The 15,612-nt window shown below is 39.2% G+C and overlaps 1 long non-coding RNA gene across 10 annotated transcripts; it reads right to left on the bottom strand.

Annotated features, from left to right (window-relative positions):
- Positions 1–7,706: 7,706 nt before the first annotated feature.
- Positions 7,707–13,506, bottom strand: LOC148027338 (uncharacterized). Of its 10 annotated transcripts, none has more exons than XR_015692972.1 (4): positions 10,369–13,505; positions 10,261–10,297; positions 9,683–10,021; positions 7,707–9,515 (listed from the first exon to the last, which is right to left on the bottom strand). It is a non-coding gene; the product is annotated as an uncharacterized LOC148027338 (long non-coding RNA). The 10 variants fall into 10 exon arrangements; XR_015692980.1 differs by having other exon boundaries at positions 10,441–13,505; XR_015692976.1 differs by having other exon boundaries at positions 10,113–13,506.
- Positions 13,507–15,612: the final 2,106 nt, after the last annotated feature.

Genomic DNA, 15,612 nt, shown 5'->3' with positions numbered 1-15,612 from the left:
AAGACAGCTTTTAGGACATCTTTTGGATTGTATGAGTTTCTTGCTATTCCTTTTGGACTTACGAATGCTTCTGCCACTTTTAATCGAATGATGGATCATATCTTCAGGCCACATAGAGGATTTGTGGGCACTTTCTTTGATGACATGATTGTCTATTCAAAGAACGAGGCAGAGCATAGAAAACACTTGGATATGGTGTTCAATGAGATGTGTGACCATAGGTTGGTTATCAATGACAAGAAAAGTGAATTCTTCTTGCATGAAATCCACTTTTTGGGGCGTATTGTATAGGCTGATGATATTCCCATGGACCCTACAAAGATTGAAGCAATACGATCATGGCCACCTTTGAGGAATGTGCATGAGATCCACAGCTTCTTGGGTTTATGTTTTTACTACACGAAGTATATACGCGAATTTACTAAAATTGCATCTCCATTGCATGCCTTGTAGAAGAAGGATGTGCCATTTAGATGGACAACAGTGCAAATTTCGGCATTTGAAAAGTTGAAGGAAAAGACGACTTCAGATCCTATGCTTGTGTTGCCCGATCTAAGTTATTCATAGTTTAATGTGATGCATATGGTAACAACATTGGGGCTGTTCTTATGCAAGACAGTCGACTTGTGGCTTATGAGATTCAAATTCTCCATGGTGCAAAAAAGAATTTGCAAGTCTATGAGAAAGAGCTCTTGGCTGTAATTCGTACACTGTCTACGTGGAAACATTATTTGTTGGGGGCTAATTTTACAATGCAAACAGACCAAATTTTGAGGTACTTTCTGAGGCAAACAAAGTTGTCAAAGAAGCATATGAGATTGGTAAATTTTCTCTCTATGTTTCATTTTCAGATTGTACATATTGATGGTAAAAAGAATGTTGTGGCTGATGCACTGTCACGTAAGTCACAAATTTCAATTGTCAGCATGGTTTATCACACTGAGTTGGATGCCATGAAAGAGCAATATGTTGTTGATTCGCACTTTGCTAATGTTTATGATGAGCTTTGCAATGGCCAAAGGCATGAACACTTTGTGCTAAGAGATGGATTTCTAATTATACATGGACGATCACTGAATGTCATATTCCTCCGTATGCAGAACACAGAGGTATTGATGCCACAATCAAGACAATGGATCATTTCTTTTATTGGCCAACTTTGAGGCATGATGTAGAACAGTTTGTTAAGATATGCATCGTATGTTAGAAGGTGAAGCATGATAGGCAAAAGATGCCGAGTTTATTGCAACCCTTGCCTATTCCAGAAAAGCCTTGGCAAAGCATTGCAATGGACTTTAATTTTTTAGCTTACTAAGACACCTACAGGGAATGATGGGATATGGACTATCATTTGCAGATTTAGCAAACAAGCCCATTTTATTCTGATGAAGAAAATAAAGGCTGATCATATAGCATGATTGTTTTTACAGCACACCTTTAAGTATCATGATATGCTAGAGTTGATCATTAGTGATCGAGATCCCAGGATGACTGGCTTACTTTGGAAGGGCTTGTTTGAGAATATGGATACCACACTAAAATTCTCATCATCCTTCAATCTACAGACAAATGGTCAATCTAAGGAAGCAAATTCCACAGTGTTAAATCTTTTGAGGTGCTATGTTTCAGACCACAAGACATAGTGGAAGCAATATTTGCCTTTGATTGAGTTTGCTTACAACAACACACTACATAGTTCTACAGGCAAAGCTCCATTTGGGATGGTTGAAAGTGGCAAGAAGGTACCACCTATTCTTCAAACTAAGGATAAGATCTTTGAGGCTGATCGTTATGTGGAAAACTTGGATATAACTTATGCAAAGATAAAATATGCACTTCAGAGATCGCAAGAAAAGCAAAAGATGGTAACTAATCGACATAGACGTGCTTTGCAATTTGCAGAGAGTGATTATGTATTGTTGCGTTTTGAAAAGGCAATGCTGAAAAAGATGAAAAGAAGAGAAAGATTGTATCCGAAGTTAAGTATGAGATACTATGGGCCCTTCTAGGTATTGGAGAAGATCTGCAATGTGACATATTGACTGAAATTACCTCCACATTAGCGGATACATAATGCCTTTCACGTCAGTTTATTGAGGCCTTTTCATGATGATGTGCCAGAGGATATGTCAGCTGAAATTCAAGCTAAGGTTGAGGAGCTAGATGAGATTTTGGTACTTGAGCAGATTTTGGCACATAAGGAAAGAAAGGTCAAAGGTAAAGTTTCTAAGAGATACTTGGTGACATTTCAAAATTATTCACCAATGGATACCAAATGGATGAAAGAGGATGACTTGGCAGACCATTCTCAATTGTTGCACCTTTACCTAGATGCCTTTCAGTTAGAGTCGACTTTAGTTCGGGCTCCATTAGGTTCAGCACAGCAAGGGTCTAGAGTATTGCCTGATGCTCAAGGGGGAGGTAGCACTTTCCCTCCTCCAGTTATGGATAGCTCTCGAATATAGTGGATCTCGGATGTATTTAGCATGCATCCAAGGTACTGTGCTGACATTATGTTTGCCATGAGATCACTACTTAGTGTACTAGTCACTGTGAGATGTATGCAAATGAATATGAGTTTCACGCAGGTACTAGAACTATAATTTTGCATTGGCTTATAAACAATCTAGCATGAACTTTACCTCAATTTTGAGACAAAATTTCTGATCAGTTTCAACTCAATTTTTAATCATCTTGAAAACCATTTACTGTCACTTTTTGGATTAGTTGTGCATAAGTTTTTACATAGATTGTTAGTCAGTTTTTGCAATGAGTTTGTGATCAATTTGGGCCACATTTGCAACAGTTTGTGATCAGTTCTCAGATCAGCAAGTGATCAATTTATGATCAATTTATGCTCAATTTTCAATGGTTTACATCTAGTTCCATGGACAACAATATATGTTATGATGCCATTGATGTTTTAGCCATGGTTTATGCTATGGTTTGGTTTTGTCAAATGAGTTAAGCGCATGAGAAATAGACATGTCACATGATAATCTGACAATGTTTTTGAGATTCTTTATGAGTCTTTATGTTATGTTATGTTCGCTAGTAATTTTCAACAGATGTTGGGCATATAGAATGGTTGGACAACAGTACGCAATGTTCCATGGACAACAACATATGTTAGTTCCATGGACAACAACATATGTTATGATGCCATTGATGTTTTAGCCATGGTTTATGCTTGGTTATGCTATGATATGGTTTGGTTTTGCCATATGAGTTAAGCGCATGAGAAATAGACATGTCACATGATAATCTGACAATGTTTTTGAGATTCTTTGTGAGTCTTTATGTTATGTTATGTTCGCTAGTAATTTTCAACAGATGTTGGGCATATGGAATGGTTGGACAGCAGTGCGCAATGTTGTGTTGACTATGATGTCCTATGAAAATTCCAATGTAGACTTTGCTTTTGATGCATTTGGTAGTGCAATCGAGGACGATTGCAAGAATTTCAAGGGCTGTCATGAGAACATGTATTTTTGAAACCTCACTTAACATGTGGATTAATTTTTAATCACATGATTAAAAAAATAAAATTGCAAATTTCTCTTTTATAAACCCTAATTTACAGCAAAAATTAGGGTTTAGCAGCATCCTTGGGAAGCATGCCAAATATTGGAAGCTCCAAGACTTGGATTCAATAAGGCTAAAGGTGAATTTCAGGTAAGGTGAAGGACTAGCCAACCATTGTATTTGGGGCATTTCCATCGTCTATGAAGTGGGTGAAGGTCAATTAAGTGCTTGAATCAAGGGGCAAAATAGATTGTAGACTTACTGGTCACTTTGGACAGAAGGGGAAGTTGAAATACCGAAAGGGATTGGAAAAATCCCATTGTAAGTCAACTTTTTCTTCAATACACCTAAAGAAATACCGAAAGGGGTACTAATTTTGAGACCAATCAAGTGTGCATTGTCCAAGATCAATAAGTGAGTTTGTATTTTCAGATTTGCATTTATTGTTTGTTGCTATAATTAAGTTGTAATAAGGGATTTACCACCCTGTCCGAGGGGGAAGATTGGTTTCAATTATCATCTATGGGTTTCTTGCCTTCTAAATTAGTTGGACGATGTTGCTCACACAAGTAGAGGGGATACCCCTTTTTAGGGCTCTAGTAAACAAGCACACCCTTTTTCTTTCTGTGGAAAATTATGAACGTCTCTTTTACAAGACACATATATGAGTAGAGTCCCTCTAAAGAGGCAACTTGTTGCTCAAACACTCTAAATACAATGACAACCAATGATAATAACATGTTGATCAAGAAAAATCTTCATGGAAACTCGTAATCTTCCAATGTTAAAAGATAGATTATCAACTCTCACCTTCAAAAATAAACATTGTATATAATTTATTGGCTACAGATATGATAAGGGTATGCAAGCCCTCTCGTCAATCTGATCATTTATAGACTCTCATCAAAAGTTGTACTAATCGCTTTGTAACTTAGGTTGGACTCATCACTTCATAACTTGTGATAAGAAGTACTCTTCCTCACAAGCCACATGGTAAGGAATAGCTTCACTTCATAACTTAGGATAACTACTACTCTTCCTTGAAAGACACATGGTAAGGAATAGCTAGCCCAGTGAATGCTAAAGTCCAAAGAAATAAAACACCAATTTATGTCATCATTCTTGTAAATCACCTTTGCTCAAAGAATTACAACTCCCTAAGATCATACAGATGAGATGGCCACAATATACATGTAGGAAGGCAGATTGAGAAACCACGTTCTTCAGCTTTAAAGGCAAGAAACTATTGTCTTTCTATTTTCTCCACAATTTCTACGAAACAAAAAGCATGTGAAGAGAAACAACTACCTCATCTAGACCCACGTGAATGTCTCTCACACTTGATCATATCTTTTCTTTAGAGAATTTCAACTCAACTCTTGTATATTTTTCTTATAGACTTTCAACTCAATAAATGCCTAAAAGTATATGATGAGGAAATATAGATTGAGCCACGCAAGAAAAAACTTCAACTTAGTAGATGTCGACAAACATATGTGACGAGACAATAGACTGTACTGGAATGAATAAGACAAAAAAACAAGTTAGACTCCAATAAGAATGAAAAAGAAGCACATTCTTCCCACTATGTGCTTACCAAGTCCAAAATTAATGAAAAGATAAAAGAATTGTAAGGGACCAATGTCCAAAGGACTTTGAAGCTAGTCTTTCAAGAATGAAATGCTCCACGTTATCCTTGAAAACTAAGATACTGAAAGCAAAACATCTAAAAAGACAAGATCCATCTCTACAAAATGTTCAGGGGATTTGCCTTTAATCCCAAAACAGAAGGAAGCAAGTTGAGATTACCTCACCAATTATTAGCAACTACTAAGATTGAGGGAAAATATACCAAACCACAAAGACAATCCTAGCAACAAAAGCAGAAGCTTGAATCATTCATTAGCACCATAGAAACCATGTCGATCAGCTTGCTTACTTCCAAAGGTTTGACTCGGTTCTGGCCTCAAACACAAACACATATTTCAAAGAACGTGCCTACTTGAACATGTGATGCTTACATGCAATCCAAACAATTGACTCTGCTCTTGACAAACTCCAATTGCAAGTGATTATGAAGGACATCCCTACTTGGTCGCCATGCCAAGTTGGAAGATTTGTGGATCCATACTTGACTTCTGTATAGATTATGATACAAGGAGAGCAAACATCTAAGATCATAGTTTGTACTCGTTTGTGTCAAAAGATGACGTACCAACGAGACAGTAGGGTTTGCGAGGAGGAACATAGAGTGAATTCGACAAACATGAAGGAAAAGAAGGAGAGAAGAAACTCTGATGAATGGAATGATGAAGCTTTGAATCATGGAGTAAATGTGATACAAGGGAACAAGGGTGTTGTAGCACAAGGAAGATGATGAAGACAGCCACGAACCACGAACCACAATGTTCTCCTGAAGGGGTGTGAGAGTAATGGAGAAGCTAGAGAGAAGAGGTGACGGATTAAATGAATCAACCGTGAGGAATGAATGAGAGAGTGACCTATAAATAGACACAATCAGTCTAGGATGGCACCCCTTTTTGGGGCTGCAAAACCTAAACGCAAAACGCAAAGATGCAAACTGCGAGTGAAAGGTGAAGGGTTTCTCAGCACCCCCTCTCAAGCCCAAAAAGGGAACCAAGAGAAGAGTGAGGTGGAGATGCAATGCTACATGCTGAAGAATGCTCATGCACCAAGTGCCACTTGGACAGTGTCCCTCGTGGAAAAATTATTCACTTACCCAAGCGCCCTAGTACAAAGATGATAAAAATATGCAATGTATAAGAGAAATGTCGGATTTTATGTGGTGCCGAGAACCATAAGGATATGCTCATACTCGATCTCGAGAGGCAACTCCATGATGACCAAATGAACAAATGCTTTGATTATGCTTAATTGACATTTGATTAAAGGATTAATCAAATGTGCAATTAAAAGATGCATGTGTGTTGCACATGTGAGGTGCAAGCTACTTTTTCGCAGTTGAAGGCCCAAGGACCTTGTAAAAAAGACAAGTGTCAAAGGCAAAAGTTATAACAAGTTACACTTGTTAAATTCTAGGTAAATTTTAGTGTCAGTTTGCCCCTAGAATCATTAATTGGCCATTAAGTGTCAGTGGCGACACTAAGGCCTAGACATTAATGAATGGATTAATGCATGTCTAAGGATCGATTAATGCATGGGACCACTTTGGGTTGCAAATGGCCTAGCCAATTAATTTTTGGATGAATAAGGTCAATTTTCTAAGCATGGATTAAGGGCTAAATTAATTTTCAGAATTAAATAATTCTAAAAATTAATTAAATAGCTGAAAATTATTGAAAATGGATTAAGAAAGTTGCCACTTGGCAAAACTTTTCCATGCAAGTGGGAGAAAGGCTAAATAGAGCTAAAGGGAGAGGGAAATCTCATTTTTTCATTTGGGAGCTGTTGGAAAGAGATATTAGACTATTGTTGCCAGCTTTTGGAGCCATTTCCCAGCCATTATGATGAAGATTGCATATTCTTAACCTTGGGAAGCTAGCAATTGCTGCTGATGCACTTTCTCCTAAAGATCACAGTCTCTGATGCTCCTATTGTTGTTGGTGCATTTGTTTGGGACTGGCACAACAAGGCAGCAGCTGATTTTGATCACTTCTTCGCAACAAATCTCAGAATTTTCTCTCTACAGCATTCTCTCATCTCCTTCAACTTATGCTCAATCGTTCTCATCAATTCTTAGCCATTTGGAAAATATTTTAGCCACTTTTGATAGGCTGATCTGTAATTTTTGTAGTAAACCCTAATTTACAGCAAAAATTAGGATTTAGCAGCCACCTTAGGATTCATGCTAGATATTGAAGGTTCAAGGGACTGAAATCAGCAATTGATAATTAAAGATTATCAAGGGATTTCAGGAGCCAACCCATCCCGAATTGATTTGGGGCAACATTTGGCCAACCAAGGATCAAATTGGAGAAGAGATTCTAGGTGAATCAAGGGACAAATGACCCAAAAGGCTTGCTAGTCATTTATGACAAGAGTAATTGGTTAGCAGAAGGAGATTAAAGAATCTCAAGTTGTACTCCTTCCAATTGAATGAAAGCTAAAGAAATACCGTAAGGGGCTCCAATTTTGGGACCAACAGGGAGTCTACTGTCCAAGAATGTTATGGTAAAGTGTATATTTCGTTTAATGTGCATTTATTTATTGCTGTAATTAACTCTTAAATCAAGTTATCACCACCCATTCCAAGAAGGAAGGCTGGTTTCATAAGCTACAGTAAAGAACAGTAGACAAAGTGAACTGGAGAACCCAAAACTCAACCTCGGGAGAGAAGCCACTAGCTTCGTGCATTCATGCTGGAAGGAATACAAAGGCCTCGTCGCCAACCTCCGAGATCTCGATCTAGGTGAGACCTGAAGATCCTGGATATTACTAGAAGAGATGATTTGTCAAAGATAGCCACCCCAAGAAAGTAGATGATAGGTGAAGAACTTCATGTGAAGTAGGTTCCCCCTTTGAGGTGGAAGGTGGAGGGTCCCCCGCTGAAGTCGAAAAAGAAGTAGATGCCTCCTCTGAGGGCAAAGAAATAACATCCCTCTTGAATCCCCCTCTAGAGTAGATAGGAAATCCAAAAACTCATGGATCATCAAACTTTGAAATGTCTGATGACGAAGATAGTGCCTCCGGTCATACCAAAGAAGGTATCTGGGGTGCCAAAGAGCTCCCAAATGTAGCCTCTCAAACCTAAGTAGTCGAGGGTGGGAAAGGGTGGGGCTTAAAATGAGCAAGAGGTAGGTAACAGTCATCCTCTCTCAGTGGAGTGAACTGGGTAGCTGAAGAAGAGGAAAGAGTTGAGCAACCACTGTCTCTCGAAGGAGCGGACTGACGAGGAGACGATATCAAACAATCACCGTCTCTTGATGGAGCAGATTGCAAATCCGTAGATCGTAAAAGCCACTATACTTGAAAATAAGTGGGAGAAGACTACCATTAGCATTGCGACGATCTCCAGGAGGTCGTAGCGCCAATCAATCCTCCATATGCTCGAAAAAACTTAGTGCGCATCGAATGCATCTTATTGCCTTGAGCATAGTACTCTGTTAACCAATGTAGAACGATCTCTGTGGCTCAGAAAAAAGAGATGGCACAAGGAGTGCCTCGTGGAAGATGCATATACTCTAAGAATATGGGGAGCAAAGGTCGAAGTCAATAAGCATCGATGGTGTGTCCGGTGACACCATAGAAGCACCCAATAGTCCGATCATCTGTTGGTAAAGAAGCCATGGATACCTACAAGAACTGCAGAATATAAAGCAGAAAAGCCACACCCCAAAATGAGCTCAAATAATCACAATTACTGAAATTACAGTCGAGAAAAGCATCCAGAAGCCAGTAAGTCCTCAGACAGACAAAGAAGTGTCTATTTGCACAGCCCCCTCAAGTGGCAGAAGTGTCCATCAGGAGCATAGACACATCACAAATGCATTCCGCGTTCATTTTAAAACAATAATATGCTTGCAAAAATCCAGACCTTTGGCTCAGCTCTTACTTCAGATCATTGCCAGCTAAGTTTTGAAGAACAAATCTGCTTGATCAAGGTACCAAAGAAGGAGATTTGGGTATTTTATTTGTGCTTGGATTAGGATGCAAGGAGCAAATATTTAAGACTTCAATCACGCAAGATACCTTGCAAGTTTAAAAATCATAGTACTTTCTGGAATTTGCCTCATTGCTTACATTGTTAAGACCTGAATTAACCATTTCAACAATTGAATTGCCTAATCCTATTAACTCCAAGCATATGTTGACTTCAAAAAAATGAGTTATGATATATATATCTGCACCAAAAAAGGAAAGAGGAAGAAAGAGACAACGAGCAAGTGCCCCACTCCTAACAAAGAGGGGATGTCTTCACTTTTAGAGCAAGAGAGCAATTCCAACCAAGAAAAGGCACCTTCATTGCAGGTGGATCCTCAGCATTGGAATGCTTATCACCAGCACTCAGACTGCACTTACAACAAAATGCCAAGCGTAAGATCAAAATGGCCCTTCCACATCCAATCAGGTGCTCAAACTTGCTTGATCCCCATCAAAGTACACTAGAGTTTGCAAAAGACAACACTGAGAGGGTACGAACATGATTAACACATAGTGAACTCAAACAAGAACGCACCGGAATAAGAAAGGCTGAAGAATGAATGAATGATAAAGGTAAGAGATACAACTGACGGTGCTCAAGGAGCAAAGGCTGTCCAACAGTCACTCCCTCATGGAAACACGGCTCATGGACAGGGTTGGAGGGAGTCATATCCTTGGCGAGTGAATCCCGAGTGCAGTAAACACGGCTCCACAGTGTCTACAGTTGAAATGACAAAAAAGCAGCAATGTACTGCCTGGCAACAGCCTCTAGTGGAAGAAAAGGGCAGCTGATCTGAAAACGCAGTAACTTAGAGATGTCCCCGACAGTCGACAGCAGCCCACAACACAACCAAGATGTCCACATGGCACATGGCTGCAGGAGGATGAAACACAGCTGTCAAACTAAATCAACCTTACTTGGCGGCGGAATATCTCACAAGGCAACCAACAAATACTCCCATAACTTCATGATTCAAGCTGAAGATGATCTGTCTCTACTCACTCGTTACTTGCAAGTCTAGCTGACAGATGCACATACACATCCAGGATATTCTCTTATATCCAATCACATTCACATCAATAATGCCCTAAATTTCAAGTCAAGTGACTCACACAATCAAAACAGGCTACAATCTGCTCGCACATAAATCTGCACATCAAAACGTGTGACGAGAGGAAGAAATTTTACTGAAGAGCAAAGTGCACCAGAAGAAGTAAAACCTCCAACTAGGAAAAGATGCATCCATATTATTGCAAGAGGATTCTTCACACATCAGAGTCCTTGAGCATCACCAATATTCACACTCAGATTACATCCTGACATTCCACATCAGTCCATCTGGCTCACGTCATGATACTATGTAAATCATCATCAGCAACTTAGATAAAACCTGTCAGTCTTCAACAAGAGATCCCATATAAACCTAGTTGCACTCCAGTAGCACGCCCCTTCCATACCCAGTCCATCTGGCTCATGTCATGGTACCTTGTAAGGCATCACCAGCAACTTGCATAAACATAGCACATTTCGGTCAATTTCACATGCCTCCAGCCTTCACAACGAGATCCAATACACACTTAGTGCAAAGATCTGACAACCCTTTCAAGTATCCATATAAGACAAGGTGGTGTTTCAGCTTTCAGGATCAGCATACCTTTATGTAGAAGCCTGCCCATCATCAAGTCCACACAGCTCCAGCTTTCAACAATAGCATCCACTATTTGCACTTGATCTCTTCGAAGTTCACAACATTCATGTCAGTTGAGGTCACTAGAAGTGGTCTTGCATGGCTTTGGCTCTGACTGAAACATGTTCTTGGGCATTTGCGGCCATTTCAGAAAATTTGCGATAGCTTCCAAAATGTGCTCACAAGATTATGCTCTTAGTAATCACCATGGTTGCCAAGAAAAATTTTATATACGTGCCATTCATCATGGCAATAAAAAATGACAGTGTCCTTAAAATTACATGCTCTTCCTGAAAGAGGTGCTCAATAATTTTACAGCCACTTCAAGTAAATCAAATATTAAATCCACACGAAGACTTTGATCACATGACACAATTAGATGGAGTCCTTATATCAAATCTTGAATCCACCTGAAGACTTTTATCACATGCCACAATGAGATGATGTCAGCAAAATTGGAATACCAAACACCCAAGTTACTCTCAGAATGGATACCTCTAGAATATTCTAGGTGAGAAATACTAAATCCACATCAAGTGTTTTCATCTCAATCAAATTACAAAATCATCCGAGTCACATAGTCAAAATACCAAAAAAACCCAATTCTTGGAATAAATACCCTGGAGTATACCAGGTTTCATCAAGACAAACATACAAACGCACATAAGAACAAAGGGAGCAGACCCTCCACACAACTTTCTACAGGATAAAAGAGGAATGAATAGGAATATGTCCCAAACGTGTTCCAACCTCTGTTACACTATCACTGTTTGCATACATTTTAATCTGTCAATGTAAGAGATTAATTGGTTGACTAGGATCTACAAATCAAACATGACAAGCTTAACAAATGATAGACACGTGAAGGAGCAGCACACCAATAGGACCAAATCTCTCAACCAAGAAAAGATGTCTTACACTTCAATTGCAAGTGGATCCTCTCTATACAACTACACAAGAAGCCCCTTTCACATCCAAATCCAGGTGACTATTGCCATGGTATCACCTAAGGCATGACCAGCAACGTGCATAAGACCAAGCATTGCAAATTTGAGCCATTTCACATCCATTCAATGCTTTACTCCAGCCTTCAATCACACAAATTACACGTGTTTCCTTTTTAAAATCATCTATGTCAAACAAGGGAGTATTTCGGAATTAACATACCATTCAAGCATGCAATGCCTACCACGTCCACTAATTACACTGGACCAAAACATGCAAGTGGCCAACATGGTTTCTCCTCTTAAAGTGGAGAAGTAGACTAGTAAAACAGAAAGAAAATATGCTTCTTCTAAATGAAGACCACCAGCCTCGACTGCTTCAATGAAGCAAATTAAGATAATCTTGCCAAAGGCTTTTGGGAGCCTCAGAAAGTGATGAACCTGGAATGTCCAAGGTCCTATAATACTCCAATTTAGTGGCACATTTTTTTCTCTCGCCCTATCTTCTCCTGTGCCTGATGTTTGTAACACAATGATGATGGATTCGAGGATGTATGCACATGCCTTCCAAAGCTACTAACGTCGTCATTAAATGAAATTCTGATTCAATTGTCACACCAGTTTGAAAAGCTACAGCCCAATCAACTACCTGAAGGTTAAGAGACGAGCATTCAAATCCGGTTGCAAAAGTGCCAAAATTTAATCTTTGATAAATCAGCTCTATGACTTCTAGTTAGCCCAAATCCATCTATTGATGTAATGACATAGGTCCAATTCAGCTAGAATTTGGTGGCTCAAGCTACAGTCCAATTTAATCTCAGAATCAGCCGAATTGGATATTAATATTTTGATGTGATGTTGTGGATGCATCCATATTGGAACCCTCTCTCTCTCTCTCTCTCTCTCTCTCTCTCTCTCTCTCTCTCGACTAAAGATCATAGAATGCGCATATCAGAAGAATGATAAGACATATATTTGTCGCTAGCTAATGGGTTTCAGGTGCTCCTGTCTGATTCGTGATCAAAGAACAAAACTGGAACTGTTGATTGGGTCAATCCCATGCAGACAGCTGTGTTATGATATCAGCATGTTCACCACATATGTCTGTTAGTAGCTTGCAAGTTAACACATTAAGAGAGCGATTTTTTAACTCTAGCTATACATACGCGTTGCCTGTTAGGCTGTTAGGTGACTTAGCATAAACCTTTAGAAAACCAGACGCATGAAAGTGCACACACACGAACCTGCACAAACATAAAGCACCACCATGGGGGGGAAATTCTTCCCCCCTCAACAAAGAAAAAGCCTTTCTTTTATATTGCTGTAGGTGAATCCACCCCGTGAGCGCACCCATAGGGGAAGGATCTCTCTGCTCTTGTACATTATAAATCAAGGCGCTTGTAGCACACAAACCACCTTTGATCGTCGCTAATGATCTGCTCCCTCCTTTGATCACTGACTAAGGATCGATCGATCCGCTTCAAGGAGGCGCAAAATACTCCCCTGCCTTCTGCCCTGCCGAAACCCAATGCGTCCTTGCCCTCCATTGTCGCCATCGCTTGCCCTTCCTTGCACATCGGCGACCCAGGACTCTCATTGATTTGAGAGCTTTCTAATCTCTTTGTTCCAAGTCGGTTCCTGTTTTACGCAGATTCCAAATTTGGTTGGGACTTTAGTTAGATGCTTTTGGTCCTTTTGGTTGAGGGTGTATTCAAGCTTTGAAGTTTGAAACCCACACATTTTTGTACATACCCATACAACGCGGTCACCCGTTGAAGTCATATTTTTATAATTATTTCAAATTTGATAGCAACACGCGAGTAAATTCGGATATTTTATTATGCTTCGGGAATGCAAGGTTTGAACATGAATATCCAAATGATTAAGCCATCAATCATATATTTGGTTGATTCTTTCTTTTTTCTATTATATTTATGCCTACAATGTGGCATTGCTTCACCTAAAACCTCGTATTTGGTTGCTTACATGAGATCATGTTCTCATCCTCAAATTTGATAAATATTGGAACAGTGTATTATCATTATTTTTTGGTATGTTCACAAGGAGCAATCATGTTGGCCTTTTTGTATAATTGTTTTCATACAAAAGCCCAAGATGATTGTATCAAGTGAATATATACATAATTTTTTACAAATGCAGCTATATGGCATTTTTTTATTATCTTTTATCTAGTTAAACTCATAAAAAATTTTAAAGCACCCACATCAAAAAGTGCCAATAGTAAAGTGGCTAGATTATTATAAAGGGTGCAAAGCAAAGCTACTAGAGAAGAGGATTCCAGAGACAGCAGGGCAAGGCAAAAACGGCAATGGCAACAAAGATCCAAGAGTAAATCGATAGATCCTCTCTCTCTCTCTCTCTCTCTCTCTCTCTCTCTCTCTCTCTCTCTCATAGTAGAGCTAGAGTTTTTTAATGGTATTGGTATTAACACACGTCGATGTAGCTATTGTGTTATTGATCTAATCCAATTTCTTTGTTTTTAGTCTATGTCTCATCTTCATGAATAGTTGAATTGTTTTTGCAAAAGCACAATTTCAAATAGGATTAGCAATGCAATTAAGAAAAAAGAAGTTAGCATTAAATCATGCGAAAAGCCAGCAATGATGTATAATTACTCTAGATTTCGGAGAGGATTAGCAAGGTGATTAAGAAAAAAGAAGTTAGCATTGAATCATACGAAAAGCCAGCAATCCTATATAATTACTCCAGTAGTATTGGAAAATCTAGAAAGAGCTTCCTTTTTTCCAGTAAATCCATAAATCTATTAATCTAGTAGTAGTGGAAATCTAGGTGTCCAGAGCTTACTATCTGAAATAATTGCTTCTTATTTCTGTTACACTCACAAACCTGAAGGCCCACAAGGGGGGCCACCTCCCCTCCACGTATTAGCCATGCAACCGTGTAGGCATTTCCTATGGACACCAAGGATAATCCATGATCCAAGTGAATGACAAAGCTTGATCACAATTGGGAACCTTCTCCTCGGGCCACTTGCTAAGGAGGAGGGTTCACCCAAGTGTTCAAGGGACAAGAGCCTCGACCACACATACACTCCATTTGAGCATAAATTTCCCTACCCATGATGCACCACCTTGTGGGGCTTAAAACCCACTATGTCTAGGTTATGAAGCACAAGCTTTACCGTTAGGCCATGACTTTGTTGGGGACTACCTGCTTCCTTTTTTGCATCATTTAACACAAAAAACTAAATTTCATAGACAGTGAATAGCTCTTCTCTTAGCTTAATGCATACCCATAGTGTGTTGTCAGCTCAGAATTGCTTTCTACTGTAATCAACACTCATGACCTTTTGGGCCCATCCAAGAGATCACTTGCTGCTTTCTCTCTCATATTTTTTGTGGTCTTCTCTAGCATTGTGCTAGTCGTGGTGGATGGGTCAAGTTGCCATGAATAGGTTAAGGTATGTCTTCTCATAAAAAGGTATGTACAAACATGAGTTGAAACTCTCTAGTTTGCTGTAGCTCTGTGTCAATGGTACTTGCTAGGTGGCTGGGCTCTTAGGATAAAACTATGCACATGATCCTTAGTTATAATCTCAAAGTCGGATATCCTATCAAAGGCAATCCCCAAAAGTATTAAAACACCACTACATTTGCACATCAACTATCAAAAAATTCAAGGCATCCTTAGCAACTAATCCATTGAAACGATTATAGAGCTCTATCGTGAAAGCTCTCCATTCAAACCAATGCTCCAAGCAGAACATGAGAATGAGAGAGGTTACAGTTTCCTGGACAATATAATTGAGCCAAGTCGACAACAAGCATTCCAAAAAGACGATCAACAAAAGT

The sequence above is a fragment of the Lygodium microphyllum genome, chromosome 13 (genome assembly GCF_053477565.2).
Source record: "Lygodium microphyllum isolate KBCC chromosome 13, Lygodium_microphyllum_v1.1.10, whole genome shotgun sequence".
Taxonomy (NCBI): Eukaryota; Viridiplantae; Streptophyta; class Polypodiopsida; order Schizaeales; family Lygodiaceae; genus Lygodium; species Lygodium microphyllum.
This window is presented reverse-complemented; position numbering and strand designations above follow the sequence as displayed.